This window comes from Chanos chanos, chromosome 9 (genome assembly GCF_902362185.1).
Source record: "Chanos chanos chromosome 9, fChaCha1.1, whole genome shotgun sequence".
Lineage (NCBI taxonomy): Eukaryota > Metazoa > Chordata > Actinopteri > Gonorynchiformes > Chanidae > Chanos > Chanos chanos.
In genome coordinates, this window is record NC_044503.1 from 26,896,787 (window position 1) to 26,909,014 (window position 12,228).

General features: G+C 39.8%; 1 pseudogene; it reads left to right on the top strand.

The window, feature by feature from the left end:
• Positions 1 to 2,086: 2,086 nt before the first annotated feature.
• LOC115821527 (uncharacterized protein K02A2.6-like) lies at positions 2,087 to 3,800 on the top strand (annotated as a pseudogene).
• Positions 3,801 to 12,228: the final 8,428 nt, after the last annotated feature.

Below are 12,228 nucleotides of genomic sequence, written 5' to 3' on the forward strand. Positions count from 1 at the left end.
TCTAAAATTGCTTCATAGGGTGAAACATAGAGAAACACAGCTGATGATACATTTCCCCACATTCTATAATGGATCAAATAATGTTCATACAGGAGACAGACAAAATAAAGGAAGTACCTAATGAAGCAAGAAGTCTGATTCTGAATAATAAAAAAAACTGAATGAAAATTTAATTAAGTGTCCATGTCTTTTGATTTTTTTAAACTACAGATAACTTGCTGTTTTAAATTGTCTTAAGATGAATACTTCACACAGCCCCCCATGAATCCACTAAAACACAACAGGCTGTCATCACCTGGCTGGGAGAGTTGGATAGGTTCCTTTTCTCACATCTTGGATCAGTCCTCTTACAAAGGTTTCTGCAGAAAAGAAATTTCATTAAACAGCATTTTCCAAGAATAGAAAGGCAAACCATGCTAAAGGAGAGGCCAAGGAGAGAGCACACAGACACACTGATAAGCCAGTTTATCAACATATATCCCTCTTCCTGCATAAGACAAGGTTTATTAAGAGTCCCAAACAGGTGTGTCACATGGCAACTAAGATCTTCAGAGGAGAGGAAGAAATAAAAATGGAACAGATGAAAATTAAATAATATAAATGAGGATGAAAGAAAAAGTTAACACACACACTCACACACACACATACAGCCAAAAGAGGGTGAGACCAAAACAAAGTCACGTAACATTACCCACATTGAGGCCTCAGGGTTTACAATCCAAATGATAAACAATTCGTTGAACTAGGAAAATTCCTGGTACATGAACTTGGAGACTTATAGCCAAACAGAAGATTGATGTCATTTGATTTCCTTTTGACTTTGATCTGATTTCTCTGTGGCCTTTTTATAATGAAAATACTTTACATCAATTAGGAATGAAACTCTGATAAAACATTTAAGCCTGAGTCTGTTTCAGAGCAAATATTGCAAAATTAAAGGGCATATCCACTCAATCTAATTCATGTTCTTGCTGTGGTAAAGTAGTTAAGACTTCCATTGAAATTTGTGCTTGAAATGATGCCCTCTAATCCTTTTATTTAATTTCACAACTTTTAATGTAGTGAAAATTGACACAGATCATGTCACACCGAGGTTCTCTCTCTCCCCACCTGCTGGGCTTCTTTAGGCTAGGTTTTAGTTACTTCCTTGTTTCGCTTTGTGATATCCTGTTAAAATACAGATACTTACCTGCAGTACCACTCCCCGCCACACGTGGAGGTGTGACCTAAGGTTATAGGCACTACTTACCTGAGATATCCATGTAGAGTGAAACCTGAGAAATAGACAGTTGACGTTAGGAGATTACTTCAATATTTGATCTCTTTAGGTTATTGATTAAACTGATAATCTGCATCCCGTATGGCCTCATCATTGATTTCAAGTCAAGTTATCACATTTTGGCGACGAGAACACTGGATGGACAAAAAGAAATGCGTAATTGAGGACGGCTACCGAAGCGGAGGTCAAGTTCAAGGTTTTGAAGCGAATAGCATAGATGACGAGGAGAAGCAGAGAGCTATTCTAATCAGCATAGTAGGTCCAGCCACGTACAAACTCATGAGAAATCTGCTGAGTCCAGGGAAGCTTAGCTCGAAAACATACCAACAGCTAAAGCTTTTGATGCAAAATCACTTTAATCCGAAACCGAGTGAGGTCATTCAGAGGTATAAGTTTGACTCTTGCTCTCACCAGCCTACAGAGACCGTCAGTGCATACGTAGCTGAGCTGAGACAATTGGCACACGATTGTAACTATGACACAACACTCGAATGGATGCTGCGGGACAGGCTTGTGTGTGGAATAAATGACGATAGAATTCAAAGACGCTTGCTGGCTGAAACAGATCTGACGTTTGAGAAAGCATACTAAATTGCTGTAGCTGCAGAAGCTGCTAGCAAGAACGCTCAAGACCTGCAAACTAAAGTAACCTGTAACCAAGTGAATACAGAGGGTACGGTAGCGAGAAAACCAACAAAAATACTAACCAGAGATAGAGAGAATGCTACCGATGTCGCAGGCAACAACACAGTGCAGCCGAGTACAAGTTTAAAGAGGCAAAGTGTCACTGTTGTGGAAAAACAGGGCATGACAGTAAACAGTGCATCCTCACTAGAGCAATACACGATTCCCAGTGTCAAAGACCTGTTCAATACACTAGAGGGAGGGAAACAGTTTTCCAAACTTGACTTAAGACACGCCTTCCGACAAATTGTGATGGATGATGAATCCAAAAAGTACCTAACAGTGAACACACACAGAGATTTGTTTACCTACAATAGGCTTCCATTTGGGGTTTCATCTGCACCAGCCATCTTTCAAAGAATGATGGAGAGCCTGCTGCAGGGCCTGCCCCACATAGCTGTGTATTTGGACGACATTCTACTTACTGGGGGAGATGAAGCAGGGCACCTGAGAACACTGGGCGAAGTACTCCAACGACTGAGAGAAGTGGGCCTGCGACTCCACAGATGTAAATGTGCATTCCTGCAAGATGAACTTGTGCACTTAGGTCACAAGGTAGATGCTGAAGGCTTACATCCGTTGTGAGAGCCATAGTGGAAGCCCCATCCCCAACCACAGGGACCGAGCTTAAAGCTTATCTAGGTTTGTTGAATTACTATAACAAATTCCTGCCAAACCTTGCCACATGCCTAGCCCTGCTACACAACCTACTAAGGAAAGAAGTGCCATGGGCCTGGAACAGAGTACAAGAAGAAGCTTTTCAGAAGTCAAAGCAGTTGCTCAAATCAGTCAAAGTTTTAGGTCACTACACAGCTCACAAAGAATTGGTACTGCTGTGTGCCTCACCGTATGGAGTTGGTGCTGTGCTATCACACGTGATGGAAGACGGAACAGAGAAGCCACTGGGGTTCATGTCGCACACACTGACACCGGCAGAGAAATGTTACTTGCAGCTCGACAAAGAAGAGATGGCAATAATGGTCGGGATTAAGCAGTTCCATAAGTACATCTATGGACAACTGTTCACAATCAGCACTGACCACAAGCCATTGATCTCGCTGTTTCATGAGAAGAACCAGTGCCACAGATGGGGTCTCCCAGAGTGCAGAGGTGGGCAGTCCTACTGAGAGCATACGAATACAAAATCGTCTACAAGCCAGGTAAAGATCACGCGAATGCAGATGCGTTGAGCAGGTTGCTGCTGCCTCAGACTGAGGAGGACGACACAGACCAAGTGCTCATGCTAGAGATGATGGACGACCCGCCAGTCACAACAGCACAGGTAAAGCAGTGGACGGACAAGGACGAAACGCTCTCTCAAGAGCATGATTGGTGCCTGAAAGGATGGCCAAGAGAGGTGGACCCGTCATACAATCCATACAGTCAGAGAAGACTGGAATTGAGTGTGAAGGATGGATGTGTACTTTGGGGGGCGAGAGTGGTCATCCCCAAGAGAGGCAGAAATGCCATTCTAAAACAGCTGCACCTCACACATCTGGGCATATCGAGAATGAAGGGCTTTGCACGCTCATATGTATGGTGGCCGGGAATGGATAAAGAGATTGAACAGGGAGTGCAGTCCTGTCAGCCATGTCAAGAAAACAGGAAGTCTCCAGTCTGTGCACCGCTACACCCGTGGGAGTGGCCTGAGACACCATGGAGCAGACTGCACATCAGTTATGCAGGCCCCTTCCAAGGGAAGATGTTCCTCGTCATTGTGGACTCACACTCAAAATGGATAGAGGTTTACCCAACCAGCACGACAACGATTCAAACAACCATCAAAAACTGTCTGAAACTACAGCCACGGACCAAAGTGGATACCAGCGATCATTGAGGAGAGCACTGAACCAGTACCTTATACAGTACAGACAGGTGATGGACACTCAAAAAGAAGACACGTCGACCAAATCGGGAAGCATTATGCAACCAAGATCAGCAACACAACTGCATGTGGGGGGACTACAGAGCCTAAGGTCTCTGTAATCACCACTCCAGTTAGTGAGAGAGTAACTGCTCCTGCTCATCTGAAAGACTTTGTGTGATAGTAGTAAGACCCTCAAGAAAGAGCAAAAATGCGCTCTGGGGCTCGCTGCAAGGCTGGCAGTCTACCCACCTTCCTAGTTCCTAGATTTTTGAGTTCATAAAAAAAAAAAAAAGAGAGAGACAGAGAGATAGCATGTGAATGTGTAATGTTTAATGCATGGGAAAGGTTACTATTGAATTCTTAGTTTTTTGTTCTCATGCTGACGATAAGTTCTGACTTTACAGATTTCTTTTCAGAATTTCTTAGTTAAGTGAGTTAATGTGATGTGGTGTCCTTGCAGTATTCTGGTTTATTAAATGTAATGTCAAAGGTCACCGGTAGATTAAGTTTAAGGGGGGAGGGATGTGATATCCTCTTACAATACAGATACTTACCTGCAGTACCACTCCCCACCATATGCGGAGGTGTGACCTGAAGTTATAGACACTACTTACCTGAGATATCCATGTAGAGTGAAAACCTGAGAAACAGAGAGTTGCCATTAGGAAATTACTTCAATATTTGATCTCTTTAAATTATGGATTAAACTGTTAATCTGCATCCCGGATGGCCTCATCATTGATTTCAAGTCAAGTTATCACAATTACAGCCCCCACACCCCCCACCCCAGACAAAAAGGGGAACGTAACAACAGAGAGAGAGGATGAACGACAGGAAGACTTACACTTAAACAGAGTAGTTTTCTGTTGTTCAATTTGTCAAAGTCCGTAATGACATATGATGTTGTTCTCCAGCTGCCGCATTGGCCAGCCGGATACTCGGTCTGTGTTTTGGTACAATTTAATGATGCCTCTGGTATGCACTTGTAACAGGTAAGGGAATCCACTGAAGAATCAACAAAATTGATTAGTAAAGAAAAATAGAGACCATATCTCTGCATTTTATGATTGTTGGATGTTTAGCTTTTTGACAAATTAATGCACAATTCTAATCTTTTCATCGCTACAAAATGTCTATAAACAGAAATTTGTATAATTAGATATAAATTTCTACTATTACCACTACTTTTGCCACCATGTAGGCTACTTAATATTTTGCGCCTTTTAGAAGTGTTATGCTAATGCCTTGTCAGTCTTATCAAGGGACAGCTGTACGCTGTACTTATCTGGACGATCTGTTAAGAGCTTTAAAGTAAAAATGACTTACCTTTACAGTAAAACAAACTAAGAAAGATGATATCATGTTGAACTGTGTCGGGAGAAGTTTAGCTTTTTATATGGTCTGTAGGAGTGGCTGCCCGAAATGAATGAGATGAAATTGAGAGGATGAAATGTATAGGCTAGTTTTTATAGCGGCAAGTGTCACTGCGAGTTTTTTCCTTTTTTTTTTTCTTTTTATTTTTTTGTGACCAACACTCTTCAAAGGACAGGAAAAGTCAGTTTAAATAAATCTTTAAATTAAACTGTTTAAAAGTTACTGATTGCCCTGAACAGTAGCCTACCTAACCTGCTCTGAGAGTTTACTTTGAGCATCTTGCACATTGCGTCTATAAACCTTTATTTTGTCTACTTTTGTTTTCCAGTTTTATATTTTTCTTCTTTATTTTCTGTTTTGTCAAGTAAAACACATTATTCACAGTTAAGTTTTTCACCATGTTTTATTGTTCATTTCAGTGCAAATACCAAGGCAACCATCATTCATTTATCGGTTATAAATAGTTTGATCAACAGTTCGTGACTGTAAAAAAAAAGACTCATGAATCGAAAAATATAGATTTAATGAAACATTAGCTAATTACATCCTTCTGGTAATTCTTTATTCCTCTGTGAAGTCTGTTTGTTTATTTGAATTCGACGTGACAAGCAGAGTGTTTTAATGGAAGAGAATGACAGAGGACAGAGAGGCTACGAGCAGGAGTAAGCTCTGACTGATGGCCTTGGCGCTGTTGCACAGGTTCCCCTTACAGCACTGTATTTTTGTGGTTGCCTTTTGGCCCAGTGCTTCCCTGGCATATCCATCACACGCACTTTTGGTGCTACATCCTTTAGCAGTTGCCTCCAAGGAGCCTTCAGTGACTAACAAGAGGAAGAAATGACAAAGAGAGATATTTAGAATTTGATTGCAAAAGACTGAAATATAGGCCTAATGAAAGCATTTTAAATTAATCAATCAATAATCGAAAAGGAATGTTTAAGAATCAACACTCCTCAATAAGACATAGAAACTCCAAATTGGTCGGTGAATTATCTTGTGTTGATTAATCAAAGGGCTGGATTATGAAAAAGATCATATTTTTTACAGTGCCATACCAAACCAAAATGGCATCACGCCTTGTATGTCATTGTATGCAAAACCTGATATTTATACATATTTATGCTTCCCAGTATGCAATGTGGGAAGCATATTTTTCTCGTTAGTCTTAGTTTTTTAAAAATTGTATTTATTTTTCCTTCCCTTTATCTCCCAAACCTTATTCATAGAAATATAGGTCTGATTTACACCAAATTTGATAGGCATGTCAGAAATGACATGAGCTTGTGCATGGAAACTTTTTGTTGGAGGTTTAACAATGTCAAAATAAGACATTACATACGCATGTGTTTAAAATGACTGAACAACTAAAACGTGAAGGGATTTAAGGTATCTTGTTATGCAGAAAAATAGTTTCTGTTCATACTGTAGAGACATAATTAATGTATGATTCGTAATGTCATGTTAGTCATTTAATTCAATATGTTTGATTAACTTTGCATGCTGGGAAGCATTGAGGTAGCTCGCGACCTCTAGTTCTGACTGTTCTCTTACCTGTTAGTGTTATACAGTGGTCCTCTTCTCCCATACAATTCAAAGTTTCTCCACAGCTCACACTATTACACGTGTAACACTTCTTGCCATTCTCACTGCTCTGAGGTAGATCTGTCAAAAGAATACACACAGGAATACACACACATTACATATTTCATCATCATTCTCTGCCGCTTGACCGGGACCGGGTCGCGGTGGCAGCAGGTAGCAGGTAGCCCAGACAACCCTTTCCGCGGCAACATCCACCAGCTCCTCCTGGGGGACCCCAAAGCGTTCCAAGGCTAGTCGAGATATATAATTCTCCCAACGGGTCCTGGGTCTGCCCCAGGGTCTGCTCCCAGTTGATTGTGTCCAGAACACCTCCACAGGGAGGCGCTCAGCAGGCATCCTGATTAGATGCCCGAACCACCTTAACTGGCTCCATCCAATGCGGAGGAGCAGCAGCTCTACTCCAAGCTCCTCCCAAGTGTCTGAGCTCCTCACCCTATACATTACATATATGTACTACATCTATGCATATACATAAGTATAGCTTACATCAAGAAATCTTAACTAAAATAACCTGATACATGGAGGTAAAACTTGTACAACTTGATTTATCAGTATCAAAAACTAATTAAAGTTAGAAAAAAAAAAAAAAACCTTTCACGGTTTTTTAAACTAAGACTGCTTAAGACTGAAAGTTAGACTGAAATGTACACAGTGGATGAGATTTTACCTGGAACGTTCTGATTATTGCACAGGTCAGTGTTGCAACAATGGGTGTTGGTCGTTGCTCTTGAAGCACCCATGCTAATGGAAGCATTTGCACAATATTCCGGGGGTGCACAAGTCCACCCCCTGCTTCTGTCTGCGATGCCCTCTAATAGATGAAAAAAGCAGCAAAAATAATTAATAGCAGTTTTATGTTAAAGCCAGGTATTAAGTGAGCTACATAAGTAGGAAGAAGAGTAGAAAGAACTTCTGTCTGTAAATGTTTTTTTTTTCCTTTAAGAATTTTTAAAGAGAAATTATTTTAGTTCTCTTGAGGGAGACCTTTGGTTTTCGTGGCAACATCTCTTTAAAGCAAAATTAGAGATGAATAAAGCACTGATCAACAGTGTAAAAGGCCTTTTTTGACAGGCCTACGTAAAACTTAGCATATTAAAATTAAAACGTAAATTCAACATGTTTGGCGAACAATATAATTTAATATTGTTTCAGTATAAGTTTTCTCACGTGCATATGAAGTTACTGTCCTGCTCAAGCACTGGGTCATGCCAGCGGGACAAGTGACCTGGTTGGTGCACAAGTGATCCATACACTCGTAGCAGCGAAGTGAGTTTGCTGAAAATGAAACAATGTTGGTAAGGGGTTAAAGTGAGGAGCCCACTATGGAGAAAAAATAGTGACATCTTGAAGTTGCAATACAAATATCAAAAGCTGAATTTGATATGCAGTATTAAAACACCAGTTCTAAAACTAGAATGTGCTACCTGTGCTGATGACAGAGAACGCAAAGATGAGTGCAAGTTTTAGTTCCATCCTTCAGTTTGGAGTTTGATGCTGTTGGCTGCGAGGAGAAGAGGAAACAAGCAGTTCTGGGCATATGGTTGAGCGTTTTTATAACCTTAAGTACGTGGAGGCATGGCCAGCCTTGTAGGTACAGGCCGAGACTTTCAGAGGAAAGAAAACCTAATGTAAATTATTTACATGTTATTGACCCTCTCAGGTTGGTGCGTGGTACTCTAATAAAATACTGATAATATAGCGATGAGTCCTTTTCTTTCAGCAGGGCTTTTTCATCTTTCAAAATGATGCCACCACTTCTAGATAAGTGGTTTTAGTGCTTTGAGTCATTTATGAGCCCCCATGTAAAAGTGAAGCCTGTAAACTTCATGGCTCCTGTGACACCCCCCCCCCCCCCCCCCATGTTGACCTTTGTAAGACTGTTCTCAAACCTCACATCCATGGCTCCACACTAAACTGTTGCAAAGTCTCGATCAGCAGTATCTTTTTATCATTGGTGTGGTTTTCATGTAGGCGTAGTCATAAAGTTTATCACGATTTTGATCATTTGTGGACTCAACTTTTGAACTCAGCTTTTGCAATGTTTTATTTTAGTGTGTGTATGGTTGAATTAATGGGAAACAAGACATATCTTCATGTTATGTTATCTTACATTAGTTTTACCACTTTGTAAAGAACATCTATGTTCTGTTAACGTATACAGTCATTTGTTTATAAGTCCAAACTTTTCTTTTTGCAAAGAAGTTCCGGTGTCTCCCGGCATATATAGAGAGGGTTTTTTAAAAAAAAAAAAAAAAAAAAAAAAATTCTTATAGTAGAACAAAATCAAGTAAGCAGAACAGCAGCAGAAGTTTAGGTTAATATTTAAGTGTATATGAACTGAGAATACAAGTTAATAAGTATATGTACAGCACGTCTATTTTATTATTAATTGTATTATTGTATATATTTATGTATACTATTTCTCAGTGTTTTTACTGCTGTTACTGATTGTGCAACTTGACGGGAAAATGTTTAGGACATGCTGAAACTTGAAGGAAGTTTCGAAATCTTACAGAATGATTTTTAACGCAACATTTTTTATGACCATTTTGTGTGTGTGTGTGTGTGTGTGTGTGTGTGTGTGTGTGTGTGTGCACAGGTGTGATGATGATTAGCATAATATGAGGTACCCATCTAAAAATCACTCAAGCAGTACTTAATTAAATGCTCATTTAGATCCTACTAAGCTTTTACCAGAAGAGAAAAAACTCTCCCAGCAAAGTCCACAGAATAATATTTTGCATCTATGGTTTTTCCATAGAACATGCTCTTACTCAAAGCAAGTCACATCCACTAAGTTTTGAAAGGCAAAATACAGTGTCTGCAGGGTTTAATATAACCAGATTATACAACGTAATTACTACTTGCCAAAGAGTAATAGGCGGATCTCAACAAACAAGATTTATTTCTCTCAGTAGTCATCAGAGATGACATAAAAATGCATCTTATAGGAAAATAATGATGAAGGCAAGAGACATCGTGAGGAGCTGGAGACTCTGTTGTAGAATCATGTCACTGTTACACAAGGTCCCTTCACAGCAGGTTAGACCGGTTCCCTTGACTGCCCCAAGGTGTGTGGATAGACCACCCTCACAAAGCCTCCCTGATGCACATCCTTTCATAGTCAATGACTGGCCCGCCACATAGACTAACACGACGCGAAGGAGAAAGATGCAAAGGAGAGAAAGAGCGTGACAAAGTAAAACCCCACGGCTAACACAAGGTAGAACACTGCAGAAATCTAAAGCCTTTTCAGACCCCAGAGATTGTGCTCTGCACTTATTTTGGTTACAGTTATTTGAAATCATATTTGTTTGTTTATTGAAAGTGATATTATTAATCGAACCACTGATGTACTGTGACTCTTACATGTTATTGTAAAGCACTTATGTTCACTCTCCACACAATACAGTTTTAATGAGCAGTCTCCCACAGCACAGCTGAAACACCTCTTCCCATTCAGGCTGCTGTTTGCTGATTCTTGAGAGAAAAAACAAGACTCTTATTTAAACAAACAAACAAGCAAACAAACAGAAACAGGTACAGACATGCTTACCCAACCAACCAACCAACAAACAAACATAAATGCTGCATGACTTGACAAGAAAAACTATAACCTACTCTTTTAGCTGTAAACATGACAATACTAATTTAACCGCTGCAGTGCCGATCATGTAAAGGACTATTTATGCAAGGTTTGACCTGCAAGGCCCAGAAAAAAGAAAAAAAAATGCTACAGTTGGTAGGGAAGTGCATATTCTTGGCAAATAACTCTACATCGCATGTGGGATGAGGCTGCCATGGATTTGATTATTAATATTTACCATAGGGAGTGTCAGAATTGCAGAAATTAACGCCACAGCATTGGCTGTGGATGACGGTCCTTGAGACTCCAAAATTAATTGACTCGGTACCACATTGTTCAGGAGCGGCACAAGTTTTCTCAAGGTCGTCGTTAATTTTATCGTTACCTACAATTTAGGGATAAAAATGCCCTCCGCTTGTAATTGTATCAAACAGTTAGGGCAATGTTTCATAGTACCATGTTATTACTCATGAAGCAAAACAGCAAAACATGGACGTTATCTAAAATCTGACATCTCCGAGTACCTGTGTATTTTGTCACTCTCACGCTGCTGCAAAGGTTAGGACATTCCTCGTGCATGTCCGTGCAAGCAACGGGCTCATCACGGTTGCACTGAGAACACTGCAGTGAATGTGCTAAAGACATAGCAATACTTGAATAAATTAGACAGACGTTTAGTTGAACACATGAAACAAAAATAGTTGTATTGCAAATGAAACAGACAAGTCTATAATTAGTTTAGTTTATTTTTTCAGGTTATACACCTCCTGCCTTAATTCCTGAACTAGCCTATATCCTTTCTGAATGCAGTTCCTAAACGTACGTTAAAGTAAATACTTGAGGGAGATACTGTAGTGTACCAGAACTAACGGTAGCCAGCTTCCAACAAAACGTTACACCGTTAAAAAGGAACAAACAAACAAAAGAGCTAGCCAGCGAGCAAACAAATAAAGAAACAAAAAATAATAATCGTGCGAAATTACTGTTTAGGATTACGCGCGGCTATGGGCAGGCAGTAGGCAACGACAAAAATAATTCAAGGGAAAACCGTCTCACCGTGAAAATATAACAACACTAGGAAAAAATTTCTCATTAAACAACGAAGCAACCAATTGTTTATACATCGCATCAGTTTGGAGTACCTTTGTGGAAAAGATAAACTCACGACAAAGATGACATGCCATTCCATTTCGAAATGATGATGAAGGACACAATTCCCATGGTTGGGGGTAACCTCAAAACAGTTTAGACAATGTACACGTAACTGAAAATAGGCACAAAATACCCATGGAGGTACACCTAGATTACAGCAGGGCATTGATCTATCTTGTGTTTTATCAGAGACAAAACGACATAAATAACATAAATACAGCACTGAGGTTGTTTCATCAATACACAGTTTTGTTAAATCTAAATAAATTTAAATTTGAACAGAAATATTGAATAATGATAAAACAGACAAACTAGCAGACAAGCAAAAGATGAAGAAACAGAGCGAGTGGAAAGCGAGAAGACGATCATTAAAATTATATGGATGTCAACCATACCACTAGACTGAGCACGCACTGTTTTTGAACAACGCACAGCGGAAACAACTGCGGTGGTATGGCCGTATAGAGGCATAGAGATCTTCAAAATTTTCAACTGTCTCGTTCCTCTAGAATAAAAATTCTTAAGTCCTCAAGTAGTTTCTAACCAATTACCATGTGATTTGGTAGTGACTCTGTCATTAATATAGAGACTAAAGTTGCAATTTCAGTTAAATTCTAAAACGTGTTTCCGTTTGTCTTTGGGTTTGTCTTTGGTTATCCATCCAAGTGGCTTTATGGTCCAAAC